General features: G+C 40.8%; 1 protein-coding gene across 1 annotated transcript in view; it reads left to right on the plus strand.

Moving 5' to 3' along the window:
* The window catches only part of BCKDHB (branched chain keto acid dehydrogenase E1 subunit beta), a 267,225-nt gene that overhangs the window by 140,583 nt on the left and 113,498 nt on the right, over positions 1–13,144 (plus strand). The gene's annotated exons all lie outside the window — the stretch shown is intronic.

The following is a 13,144-nucleotide window of genomic DNA, read 5'->3' on the forward strand; positions in this document are numbered from 1 at the left end:
TTTTGTGAATGGTGTAATACAGGGGTCTAAGGTCATTTGCCTACATGTGATTGTCCAGCTTTTCCAGTGCCTTTACTGGAGAGAATATCCTTTCCCCATTGAGTATTCTTGGTTCCCTTGTCAAATATTAGTTGAACATATATGCCTGGGCCCCCAGTTCGGTTGCATTGGTTTATGTGTCTATTTTTATGCCAGTTCCATACAGTTTTGATTACTGTAGGTTTGTAGTGTAGCTTGAAATCAGGAAGTACAATGCCTCTGGCTTGTTCTCCATTAGGGCTGCTTTGGGCACTTGGAGTCTTTTGTGATTCTGTGCATATTTTAGGGTTTTTCTTCTCTTGCTGTGGAAAAAAGCCATTGGGATTTTTAAGTGTGTGTTAGTCACTCAGTTGTGTCTGACTCTTTGCGACCTATAGACTGTGGCCCACCAGGCTCCTCTGTCCATGGAATTTTCCAGGCAAGAATACTGTAATGGGTAACCATGTTCTTTTCCAGGGAGTCTTCCTGACCAAGGGATCAAACTCAGGTCTTCTGCAGTCCCTGAAGATTCTTGTGCTTACTCAGTCATGTCCAACTCTTTGCAACCCTATGGACAGTAGCCCATCAGGCTCCTCTGTCCATGGGGATTCTCCAAGCAAGCATACTGGAGTGAGTTGCTGTGCCCTTCTTCAGGGCATCTTCCCAACCCAGGGATTGAACTCAGGTCTCCCGCATTGCAGGCAGATTCTTTACTGTCTGAGTCACCAGGGAAGCCCCATGCAGATTCTTATAGGGATCATATTGAACCTGTAAATGTCTTGAAGTAGTATAGATATTTTAACAGTATTACTTTTTCTGATCCAAGAACATGAGATTCCTTCCATTTATTTGTGTTTCCTTCCGTTTCTTTCGTCAATGTCTTATAGTTTTCAATGTACAGATCTTTCACCTTGTTGATTAAATTTATTCCTAAGTATTCTTTTTGACTATTTTCTTTATTTTTGCTTCTTTCTATTTTTCATTTTTGGTTTATATTAACCCACCTAATTTCTGTACATTGATTTTGTGTCCTGCATCTTTACTGATTTTGTTTAGTTCCAACAGTTTTTTTGTGGAGTCTTTCGGATTTTCTATATGTAAGATTATATCATATGTAAACAGAAATAGTTCTACTTCTTCTTTCTGATTTGGATATCTTTTATTTCTTTTTATTTCCTAATTGCTCTGGTGAGAATTTCTAGTTGAGTAGGGGTAGTAAGAGAGGGCACCCTTTTTTGGTTTCTGATTTTAGAGGAAAAGCTTTCAGACTTTCACCATGGAGTATGATGTTGGCTGTGGGCTTATCATACATGACTTTTAATATGTTGAGATTCATTCCTTCTAGACTCGATTTGTTAGAAGAATTTTTATCACGGAAGATGCTATGTGTAGTCAAATGCATTTTTGGCATCCAGTGAAATGATCACATGATTTTTAGCCTTAAGTTTTTATAGTTTTACTACATTTATATGTATAGCATTGCTTTGCATGTTTTATCTTTTTAAAATATGGTTTAAATGACCCTCATCAAAAAGTATAAAAACAACAAATGACGGGATGTGGGGGAAAGGGAGACCTCGTACACTGTTGTTGGGAATGTAAATTGGTGCAGTTACTATGGAAAGCAGCACAGAAGATTTAACTTTTCATAAGTGAAAACTAGAATTACCATATGATCCAGCAATTCCACTCCTGGATACAGAGCCAAAGAAAATGAAAACACTAATTCAAAAGATACATGCACCCACTACCCCAGTATTCATAGCAACATTATTTACAATAGTCAAGATAAAGCAACAACCTAAGTGTCCATTAACAGATGTATGGAAAAAGAAAATGCGATATGGTGCGCGCGCGTGTGTGTGTGTGTGTGTGTATGTATAGTTATATGGGATGTTAGCTTTAAAAATATGAAATTCTGCCATTTACAACAGCATGTGTGGACATAGACGGTGTTGTGCTGTGTGAAAGAAATCAGAAGGAGAAGGACAAGTGGTGCACAGTATCACTTATTTGTGGAATCTAAAAAACAAAAGTGATTATAAGAAAATCGAAATCGATTCTCCACTACAGAGAACAAACTATTGGTTACTAATGGGGAGGGGGAAACAGAGAGAGGCAGGACAGGACTGGGGAATTAAGAGATACAGACTACTAGGAATAAGGTGAATAAGCATCAAGGAAGATCACGAAGCACAGAGAATGTAGCCAATATTTTATAATAACTATAAACAGAGTATAATCTTTAAAAATTTTGAATCACCATATTGTACATCTGAAACTGATATAATATTATCAATCAATTATCCTTTCATAAAAAGTATGGTTTCTTACTGTATACATTTTCTATAATTTAAAAAATCTCCATTATATTTTTTAGAATTTTTAATTCAACAGATATTTATGGAGCACCTGCTTTGGGCTAGACATTGTTCTAAGTGCTTAGGGTGCATCAGGTGAACAAAAGAAAGATCCTTTTTTTTTGGCATTAATATTCTAGCTAAAGGAGACAGATAATATATGCAATTAATACATATAATCGATATTTTAAAAAGTTAATTATATGTATGTCAGAATGAGACGTTATAAGGCAGAAGAAAGTTGATTAGGATAGAGGATTAGAAATATTGTAGGGGTGTGGGATTATAATTTTAAATAATTGGTAAGGATAAGCCTCATTGGGCAAGCAGTTGAGTGAATTTTGAAGCAGTTGAGGGAATTAGCCATACAGCTTTCTGGGGGAAGAAGGGCAGAGAGGGGTCAGAAGGCAGAAGTGTGCCTAGTGTACTTTGGAACAACCAAGGAAGTCTGTGTGGCTGTAACATTAATAGTGACTCCAAGTATGGGGTGAAGTGAGAGAGGTTGGCGTGTTAATACTTCAGCTTTGGGGAGGTTCAGAGAGAGAGGGGACATGTGAATACCTATGGCTGATTCATGTTGTATGGCAGAAACCAACACAACACTGGAAAGCAATTATCCTCCAATTAAAAAATTTTTTTAAAATATAGAAAAATTGAGGCAGGATTCTATTAAACAAATTCATGCTGTTTGGAGTGAAATGCTGTAATATTCTGTGAAAAGCTTGTCTGGTTACTGTGTTAGAATACGCTGAACAGAATCTGGGAGATGATTTAGGGGACTATTGTCCCCTAAATTTGGAAGAGAGGTGGTGGTGATTTAGACCAAGATGGTTAACAGTAAAAGTGGTGAAAGAAGTAGTCAGGGTCTGGATGTTTCTTTAAGACAGAGACGGTGGGATTTATGGACAGATTGGGTGTAGGAAATGGGAAAGAGGAGTCAAGGATGACTAAAAAGTTTTGACCAGAGTTCTAACTTTGCCCTTTCGGAAGGGCAGAGTTGCTGCTGACTGAATGAACTGATGGTGAGAATACGCTTTGAGGAGGAAAAATCAGGAATAAGATGTGGACTGTGTTGTGTTTCTTCTGGCTCCTATGAGTTGGAAGTTTGGGAAGGAGGTCTGAACTGGGAGTCATCAGTGTATAGATGGTATAATCCATGAGGCTGGATGAGATTGCCAGCAGAATGAACATTGACAGAATGCGTACAGGGAGGCAGCCTTGGGCCACTCTGGCCTTTGGAGATCGGGCAGAAGGGAAGACACCAGGCAAGGAGGCCGAGGAGGGGTGATGAGTGAAGTTGGATACCCGTGTTGCATGAAATCCTGGAAGCCAATGGAGTAAGGATCAAGGAGAAGGGTGTGGTCAGCTCTGCCATATGGTGCTGCTAGGATGAGTACTGAGAACTGAGCAATTGGTCTGTCAGCGCCGAGGTCACTGGTGAACTTAATGAGAAATATTTTAGTGAACTGTTAGGGGGAAGAAAAGTCTGACTGTGGTGTGTTTAGGAGAAATAAAAGGAGAGGAATTGAAAACTGCTAATAGAGAAAATCATCAGGGAGTTTTTGGGCAGAGGGTAAGCAGAGGAGGATGATGTAGAATAGTAGAAATAGGCTCAGGAGAATGTTGTTGTTTTCTTTATTTTTAAAAGGTGGGGTAAATAAGAACGTGATGGGAATGGTCCAGTCAGAGCACAGTTTTGAATTATTTACTTATATGTATGCAAAACTATTTTTTCTAATTTATTCTGTTAGTGTTCTATTGATGAATACCTTGATTTATCTATTCTCTCCTTAATGGAGATTAAAGTTGATTTCTAGTTTTCTCTATTATATATAATGCTTCAGCGAAGTGGGTATACACAATATTTTTCTCTTGTAAATACCTGCAAATGAAACTTTTAGGTCATACTTTATCTGTATTTTCCACTTTAGTAGATATTGTCAAATTGTTCTATTGATACAGTGTGGTTGCAACATTTCTATGCTCACCAGCAATGTACAAGATGTCTTGCTGTGATAAATTCAGTTGTGTGAAAATGGTAACTTGCTGGGCTCAGTTCTGTATTTCCTAACTATTATACATCCCAAGGTGGAATGTCTTTTCATAAGTATATTGGCCATTCTAGTTTCTCCTTATAAATTCCCTCCCATTTGTCTACTGGGGAGAAAATTTCTTAATGAGTTATGGAGTTCTTTATATTTTCTATCAGTGCATATGATGGTACCTATATCTATTTCTTTCTACTATCTATCCCTCATGTATACTTTCTCAGTTTGTGGCTTCCTTTTTCATTCTTTTCATGTCATTTTTTTGTCTACCAAAGTTTTATAGTTTGTCATGGTTATATTCATCTTAGCATTTTAGTTTGTGCCTTTTCTGTCTCACTTAAATCTTTCCTCATCCCAATATTATATATTCTTTTATATTTGAGTAGTTTTAGAGTTTTGCCTTTCAAACTTAGATCTTCAATCTCCTTCAATCACATGTGATGTTTTTAGCATGGTTTAAGGTAGGAATCTTGTTTTGTTTTTGACTCTTTCATGTATTGACTTGGAGAAGGAAATGGCAACCCACTGCAGTACTCTTGCCTGCAGAATCCCATGGAGGGAGGAGCCTGGTAGGCTGCAGTCCATGGGGTCTCAGAGAGTCGGACACAACTGAGTGACTTCACTTACTTTCACTTTCATGTATTGACTAGTCTGTCCTTTTCCATGATTTGTAAGGCAGCATCTGTCATCATCTCATTATCATATACGCAGGGGTTTGTTTGTTCTGGTGTGTTTCTCGGCTTCTTTTCAGAGCCTTCCTCAACACATCACTGACATAACAACATTGCTTTATAATAAATGTAGATATCTGGTAGAGCAAGTCTCCCTAACTTGTTCTCCCTACTTTGTCTTGACTAGTTTTGGTCCTTGAGTTTTCTGTAGAAATTTGAAGATAATTTGTCAAGTCACATGCACACACACTCCCTTTTGGAATTTTGATGGGAATTGCATTTAATTTATATATAAATTAAAATACGCTTCCTCCTTGGAAGAAAAGTTATGACCAACCTAGACAGCATATTGAAAAACAGAGACATTACTTTGCCAACAAAGGTCCATCTAGTCAAGGCTATGGTTTTTCCTGTGGTCATGTATGGATGTGAGAGTTGGACTGTGAGGAAAGTTAAGCACCGAAGAATTGATGCTTTTGAACTGTGGTGTTGGAGAAGACTCCTGAGAGTCTCTTGGACTGCAAGGAGATCCAACCAGTCCATTCTAAAGGAGATCAGCCCTGGGTGTTCTTTGGAAGGAATGTTGCTAAAGCTGAAACTCCAGTACTTTGGCCACCTCATGCAAAGAGTTGACTCATTGGAAAAGACTCTGATGCTGGGAGGGATCGGGGGCAGGAGGAGAAGGGGATGACAGAGGATGCGATGGCTGGATGGCATCACTGACCTGATGGACGTGAGTCTGAGTGAACTCCAGGAGTTGGTGATGGATAGGGAGGCCTGGTGTGCAGTCAGACACGACTGAGCGAGTGAACTGAACTGAACTATATATAATATAGGGGCTACAACATTTGGACACACATTGATTCTTCCTTTCTATGAATATTCTTTATTTATTCTAGGCTTTTAATCTTTTATCTGTTTTCCCACACACTTCTTGCTCATATTTGGTTAGATTTATTTCTAGATACCTTAGAGATTTAATTGCTGTGATGAATGGGATCTGTTTGTTCCTATTACATTGTCTGTTCCTATTACTGATTCTATGGAACATTATTTATCACTGTTAGTTAGTTAGTTATTTCAGTCGCTCAGTTGTGTCTGACTCTTTGCGACCCCATGAACTGCAGCACGCCAGGCCTCCCTGTCCATCACCAACCCCTGGAGTTCACTCAAACCCATGTCCATCGAGGCGGTGATGCCATCCAGCCATCTCATCCTCTGTTGTCCCCTTCTCCTCCTGCCCCCAATCCCTCCTAGCATCAGGGTCATTTCCAATGAGTCAACTCTTCGCATGAGGTGGCCAAAGTACTGGAGTTTCAGCTTTAGCATCATTCCTTCCAAAGAAATCCCAGGGCTGATCTCCTTCACAATGGACTGGTTGGATCTCCTTGCAGTCCAAGGGACCCTCAAAAGTCTTCTCCAACACCACAGTTCAAAAGCATCAATTCTTCGGTGCTTAACTTTCCTCACAGTCCAACTCTCACATCCATACATGACCACAGGAAAAACCATAGCCTTGACTAGATGGACCTTTGTTGGCAAAGTAATATCTCTGCTTTTCAATATGTTATCTAGGTCAGTCATAACTTCCCTTCCAAGGAGTAAGCATCTTTTAATTTCATGGCTGCAATCACCATCTGCAGTGCTGAGTACTGAGTTATATGGAGGTTGAGTGATTAGTCATGGAAAGGGCACTTTGGAGGAGGCAGCAGCTCCTTAAATAGAGGGGTCATACTGAGATATGAACCATGTAGCCTCAGAAAGAAGAGGGTCCCATAGCTGACTGAGGCAAGCAAACATGGTGAACAAGGAAGTGAACAAAGAGAGACCGGGAAGTACGATAAGGGAATGATGGATGATCCTGCTGGACGAGATTGGGTGCATGAGAGCAGGTATTGAAGAGCGATAGCTGAAGGCTCATTTGAAGATGCATTTTAGTGAAGCCACTCTGATTGTAAGGCCTGGAATTCATGAGCGTTAGCTCAGGAGCAGCACGGACAGCATTGTGTGCAACCGGTGGGCATCTGGGGGGAGTCCAGCTGTAGGAACTGGCGGTCCAACTGGTCTCAGGGCTCTCTGTCAGGAGGTTTTGATTCCCCACTTTCCATGTGCCAGCTTCATCATCCTGACTTCTTCAGCTCGGATTCAACCTTTCAACCGTAGCACCAGCACCCAGCGAGCAGTTTTCTTACACATCTTTTAAAATTAATTAATGTATTTGTTCTTTCATTTGGCTGTGCCAGGTCTTAGTGGCCGCACGCAGGATCTTCAGTTTTTCTGGTGGCCCACGGGATCTTGTTCCCTGACCAGGACTGAACCCAGGCCCGCTGCCTTGGAAGCATGGAGGCTTAGCCACCAGACCACCAGGGAAGTCCCCACATCTTATTTTAAATTCCAGACTGTGATGTTGGCCCAATCATCTTTTTAACCAGTCTCGTAGATTGCCTGCTAGCCCACAGATTGGCTGTTTTTCATTTTTGTTTGGTTGGTTTTGGTCTAGTGCTCACCATTGGTTTAGTCCTTTGTAGGACGATGAAACATCCCAGTTTGCCCAGCATAATTATTGTTTCAGAACAATTATTTTTTTTCTCAGTTTTTAAAAATTTTGAAGTATAGATTATTTACAGTGTGTATTAGCTTCAGGTGTCTAGCAAGATGATTCAGTTATAATGTACATATGTTACAATGTATTATATATTGTTATGTGTTATATATTACACAAAAGATGGTATGGAAAAACTTGAATGAATTTTTTGGCTAACTTAATATGTATATTTCAGATTCTTTTCCCTTAAGGGTTATTACAGAATATTGAGTATAATTCCTTGTGCTGTACAGTAGGTCCTTATTGGTTATCTAGTTTATATAACAAGAACAATTAATAATAATGCCTTTGAAACTCTCTTAGTTCAAACAGTACATTATTTGGTTGTATTACTCACTAGTCTCTGGGGCCTCAAAACATGACTACTTATTCCCAAAATAGGGACTGTGGGACAGGAGTGTGTGCTGGTTGGAAAGGCCAGGGAGGGTGGTACTGAGTAACATCTCTGCTCTGTGTAGGGTACAGTAATAGTAGCTGTGAAGCATCTATGAGATGTCCAGAGATGCTCCACTGGCAACGGGGTCTCATGTTACTGGAAGGGGACAGACAGAGTGTGGCATTTAGTTGGGTGTCCAGAGACCCAAGTCAACTGGGGTAAAGGCAGATCTGTTCTCTGAGTATTCAGATACAGATCCGAGAAGAGAATGATTTGGTATGTGGTTAAAACTGGCACATCTTTATCAAGCAAAGGGTTTTTCCCTCTTGATCAAGGGTTAAGGACAGAGGACTGAGGCACGGAACATCAGAGCTGTGGTACCACGTTCCAGTCCCAGAGTGACTGGGCTGGGTCTAGTCCCTGAGAGACTGGACAGCATGATCAAATCTAGCTGTGAAGTGACAAAGGCAGAGGAGGAGCCATGACTTAGCGGGGAGGCTCAAGTACAGGCATATTTGGAAGATGGTACTGAGCTGGATTATTCCCAGAAAACAAAGCTTATTATGCTTTATTTATTTGAAGCATAGTTGATTTATAATATGGTGTTAATTTCTACTGTATAACAAACTGATTCAGGTATACATATTAATACACACACATATATATATGTTCTTTTTAAAAATATGCTTTTCCATAATGGTTTATCATAGAATACTGACTGTAGTTGTCTGTGCTGTATGGTAGTACCTTGTTTGTCCATGGAGTTCTCCAGGAAAGAATGCTGGAGAGCAGGTAGCCATTCCCTTCTCCAGGGGATCTTCCTGACACAGGAGTTGAACCCCAGTCTCCTGCATTGTATGTGGACTCTTTACCATCTATAGGGCTTTTAATATTCTTTTTAAAAATATTCTTCCCATTATGGTTTATCATAGGATACTGAATAGTTCTCTGCACTATATGGTAGGACCTTGTTGTTTATCCATTCCATTTGTAATAGCTTACTTACTATTATACTTTATTCTTCGGCAGCAGAGTGAAGGCAGGGATGTCACTGAGGATAAATCCAAAGGTAGAAATATCCTAATGATGGAAAAGAAGAGGGAGTGGGGAGCGCTGTGTTTTGTGATAGACGATGATCCTTGATGAGCCAAGATCAGTAAATATCCGATACAGGAAGATTCAGGGAAGTTAGAAAGAACATTCTAAAGTCATGTCTGGATAAAACCAAATTAAATGAAGCACTGTTTGACAGCAGCTAAGAATTAGTAAGAAAAGACTTCAGGTTATCTATAATTTAAAAAATCTTACTATAGGTGGATTTCAGTGTTTGTGTAGGCCCTTAGAATTATGGAGGTTATGTTTATATTTGTCCACTTGAATAAATTTATATAAAGATAAATGAACAGCTCAATGTTTCTTTCAGTCAGTTCTGTGTCACAGCTCTAAATGTAAGCAGTGTGTCTTTGAAAAAAATACACTATTTCCTGCTGCCTCAGTCTACAAACATGAGTCTATAAAATGACAAAAGCTACTGGGCTTTTATGCTGGGAAACTGTCACTGGGAAACACATGTTAAGTAGTGATATTTGGGGAAGGCTGAGGTGTCTGATGACAGATGGAGCTGAGGGCTGGCGAGGTATGGAGAGAGAGTTCTTGAGATTACTCTCTTGTGTGTAGTTGTGAGTCTGGAACCCCAAAATAGTGTAACCTAGAGGTACGTGTTGTAGTTGAACTAAGAGGTGGTTTAAAAAACCTGTTAGAAAATTAAGTGTCCTTTTGAAATAGTATCCCATAGAGACGCTGAAAGGCGTTGTTCATAAGTCAAATCTTGGAGGGTTCCAACATAATTATATTAAAAAAAAATTAGCTCTGGTAAAATTACCATTAAGAGGATTAGGCAGACATCTTTTTGTTTTGTTGTTATTATCTAAACAGAGACCAGAAATGTCTTTGTTTCACAGGAAAAATGAGTAGCCGTCCTTTTGTTTGTGAGGTGTGTACTTTTCTGTGTGAGTCTACTCTAATAGTAACAGATAATGTCTTTTTACAACTCATGGAAAGAATTCATTTCTTCTCGACCAAAGAGCTAGCCTTGTGGGACCTGACAAAAGTCATTATATTATTATGTTTTTTGGCTCAAGAAACTAATGATATCTTGGAAAAAGTGAAGGAATGCGGCAATGAAAGAAAGACATCTGTAATGAAACAGACAAATTATTAAAACAAAAGATACAGTGTTTCTTTAATTGGATTCTCATGGCCTATGGCTTTAAAACATGCTGACCAAAGGCAGTGTCTGGAAGAAAGGAACTGTGGATTTTTGAATCACAGCTTTTCCAGTTTGGGTTTAATAGAATTCATCAAACTTTTATTGAGCATCTACTCTGGAGCCAGACAGCCTGAGTTTGATTCTTGGCTGTATTATTGTACCTCTCTGTGCATCTGTTTCCTCATCTGTAAAAGGGAGAGGATGACTGTAGTCCTTACCCTTTGTAATTATTTTAAGGAGGAAATGAATTTTAATACGTGTATTCAGGCCTGTGCTTACCACTTTGATTCAAAACTGAACTGATTAGAGACTGGGAATTTAAAGATGCTTGTGTTGTGTTGAGAGAGAGACAGGAAAGCTGGGTAAGCGACCCTGCAATTTCAGTATTTTCTGATGGTGACCAGAAAGCATGGTCAGAAGCTGCTGTGGGAACCTAAGAGTGGAACAGTTAGCAGTCTTGGGGGGTGGTTTTATGGAGGAAGACTCAAGGCAAGCTTCCTATAGGAAAGGAAAAAATATCCCTCCAAGAAGTCCCAGAGACAAAAAGTAGGTGAAGCCAGAGGCTGGGAGACGTTCATTTGCAGCTTTTTAGGCTTCCTTCCTCAGTAAACACTGCATCTGGCCACTGTGGCCACTGTTTAGACACTTGGTAAAACCATGGCTGAGATAGTTTTCAGTTCTGGTATGCCTTTCGTTTGTGTCCTCATAGTCTAGCTGAATCTAATGGGACTGTGATAACTAGAATTGCAAATGACCATTCCTCCGCCTAGTTTTCAGGACTTCCCAGGTGGCACTGGTGGTAAAGAACCCACCTGCCAATGCAGGCGACGTGAGACGCGGGTTCGATCTCTGGGTCGCAAAGATCCCCCAGAGGAGGAAATGGCAACCCACACCATTATTCCTGCCTGGAGAATCCCATGGACAGAGGAGCCTGTTGGGCTACAGTCCACAGGGTTGCAGAGTCGGATACGACTGAAGCAACTTAGCATGCAGGCATGCAGCCTAGTTCTCTGTACTGTTGGGTAAAGTACTTTCTTCTGGGTTAGAATAATGCCATGAAGAATGGTCAGCAATTTCATGTCATGGTTCTTCTCTTCTACTCTCTGTCAGCTCTAATGAATGAAGGAGAAAAGAGGTGAGTATTGTTATAAACAAGAGAGAGAGAAAGGATGACATTTTTAAGACCAATGTGTGGGAGTCATGCTTTAGGGTACTCTGGATGTTGACATAATTTGTTATTCTCTAACCTGTGAAAACTTTAAACTGTTAAGCTGAAATAAAAAAGTATCTCATTTTATTATACATTTGTGGATGTGCAGAAGTGTGACTTTATTTCCCTGGAACTGAGTTCAGTGTAGCTCTGGAAACTGTTTTTCTGCCAGTAGTGAGAAAGTATGTCATGTTGCTACTTCAAGTTAGTATCTCTTTATGAAGCACTTGGGGGTAACTATTCGGCCAACTTTAAGACGTGACGCAGTCTGAAAAAATTTTTGGTCATTCTTAGGGTTGCTGTTCCCATTCTGTGGTTCTTGCTCCACCCCTGCCTTCACCCCCACTCCAGTGTGCTCCAGATGGAGTCTCAGGGCTGGGAGAGCACTGGGAGAAGGGAGGTGTCCATCCAATTCATGGTCCCATGGCCTTTCTTGTGTGTCTCATTTTGCTTGGACTTCGGCCTCTCTCTTCATGTTGTTCCTTGTTGCTATGTCAAAAGCTAGGGCATCTTCGGGTTGATGTTTTAGGTGAGACAGAACCACGATGGCTGCTTGCTGATCCATTGGCTGGCTCTATAGTCCTCATGTTCACTATCCTTACCCCCCTGGGGCTTCCCAGGGGGTACTAGTGGTAAAGAATTCAGCTGCCAGTGTAGCAGATGTAAGAGACACAGTTTGATTCCCTGCTTCGGGGAGATGCCCTGGGATAGGAAATGACAACCCACTCCAGTATCCTTGCCTGGAAAATTCCATGGACAGAGGAGCTTTGCAGGCTACAGTCTATGGGGCTGCAAAGAGTCAGACACCACTGGGCGCACACTCACGCACACACACACATCTTTACCCCCTACCTCCAGTGTGGCAGCAAAAGCTCTGCCAGGCTTCCCTTGAAGGGGCTGTGGGAATGGTTTGGGATCGCCGACAGCCCACCAGGGCCAGGAGGACAGGGAGGCTCAGCGTTCTCACTCCTATTCTACCCCGCCATACTTCACCACTGCGGCTCTGTGATGTCTACCAGCACTGACTTGGAGGACCCATGAAATAGTGAAGGACAGGGAAGCCTGGTGTGCTGCAGTTCATGGGGTGGCAAAGAGTCGGACATGACCTAGAGACTGAGCAAAATGCATTCAGATTGGAAGCTGTGCAAAGCCCTTGATGTTTGTGGATACGCTCAGTCCATCTGAATTTTTTAAGCCATCTTACCACGCCATCTCCTGTTCATCCCACACCCAGACACACGCTTGCATACATACACCTTTAAGGACCTACATGATGTTTGAATTTAGTGAGAGGCGTTGGTCCTTACGTCTTCTTGCAATCCCTCAAACTTTTGTCTCTCTTCCTAGAGCCAGGAAAACTGCTCTCATATCACGTTGTGCTACTGCTATGCTCTCTCAATATCTTTCTTATAAACTCTCAATTCTACATGTTCCAAGACAAACGCTGTTGGAACATCAAACATACTGTTTTTCTTTGAAGCTCTCACAGTAGAAAGTGTGGGTTCAAGACAGTTACGTCTGCTGATCTCGTTTAAACAATTCTATCTTGAAAGTTGGAATTGAACAGCTTTGTCTTTGTTCTTGGCT

Source organism: Oryx dammah, unplaced genomic scaffold (assembly GCF_014754425.2).
Source record: "Oryx dammah isolate SB20612 unplaced genomic scaffold, SCBI_Odam_1.1 HiC_scaffold_4, whole genome shotgun sequence".
Lineage (NCBI taxonomy): Eukaryota > Metazoa > Chordata > Mammalia > Artiodactyla > Bovidae > Oryx > Oryx dammah.